Below are 1248 nucleotides of genomic sequence, written 5' to 3' on the forward strand. Positions count from 1 at the left end.
TCTCTTGCTAGTTCTACCACATCTGCAATGACTTTCCCCGCTGAAGTCTTGGACCCCTCAACATTATCCATGAGGGTTGGAATCAATGTATTCCAAGCTCCTGTTAATGCTGTTATTTTGAACTTCGCCTAGGAATCATTAATATTCTTTTTTTTTTTATTTCAGCAAATTATGGGTGTACAGATGTTTAGGTTATGTGTGTTGCCCTTGGTTCCCCCCCACCCAAGTCCGTGTTTCAAACATGTCCATCCTTCGGGTAGTGCCGCATTGCCCTCCCTGTGTATATCTCTCACCTCTCACAAAAATCAATTCAAGGTGGATAACAGACTTAAACCTAAGGCATGAAACCTTAAGAATCATTAATATTCTTAATGGCATCTAGGATAGTGAATCCTTTCACAGAAGGTTTTTAATTTCCTTTGCTCAGACCCGTCAGAGAATCACTATCTATAACAACCATAGCCTCACAAAATGTATTTCTTAAATAATAAGTCTTGAAAGTCAAAATTATTCCTCGATCCATAAACTGAAGAATGGATATTATGTTAGCAGGCATAAAAACAACATTAATCCCCTTATATTAATATACCTTGGCAAGAGCTCTTGAGTGACTAGGCAAATTGTCAGTGAGCAGTGATATTTTGAAAGAAATGTTTTTTTCTGAGCAGTAGGTCTCAATAATGTGCTTAAAATATTCAATAAGCTATACTGTAGACAGATGCGCTATTATCCAGGCTTTGTTGTTCCATTTATCAAGTATAAGCAGAGTAGATTTAGCATAATTCTTAAGGGCCCCAGGATTTTCAGAATTGTAAATAAGTATTGCTTTCAACTTAAAGACACCATCTGCATTAGTCTCTTACAAGAATCAGCTTTTCCTTTGAAGTTTGGAATCCAAGCATTGCCTTCTCCTCTCTAGCTATGATAGTCCTAGATGGCATCTTCTTCCAATAAAAGGCTGTTTCAACTACATTGAAAACATGCTATTAAGTGTAACCACCTTCGTCATTTATCTTAGCTAGATCTTCTGAATAAGTTGCCATAACTTCCACATCAGCACTTGCTACTTCACCTTGCACTTCTATGTTATAAAAATGGCTTCTTTCCTTAAACTTCATAAACCACCCTCTGCGGGTTTCAAACTTTTCTTTTGCAGCTTTTTTACCTCTCTCAGCATTCATATAATTAAGTAGGGTCAGGGCCTTGCTCTGGATTACGACATTGACTGCCATGCTAGAATTTTTTTTT

The sequence above is a fragment of the Propithecus coquereli genome, unplaced genomic scaffold, assembly GCF_000956105.1.
Source record: "Propithecus coquereli isolate 6110/MARCELLA unplaced genomic scaffold, Pcoq_1.0 Scaffold67, whole genome shotgun sequence".
Taxonomy (NCBI): Eukaryota; Metazoa; Chordata; class Mammalia; order Primates; family Indriidae; genus Propithecus; species Propithecus coquereli.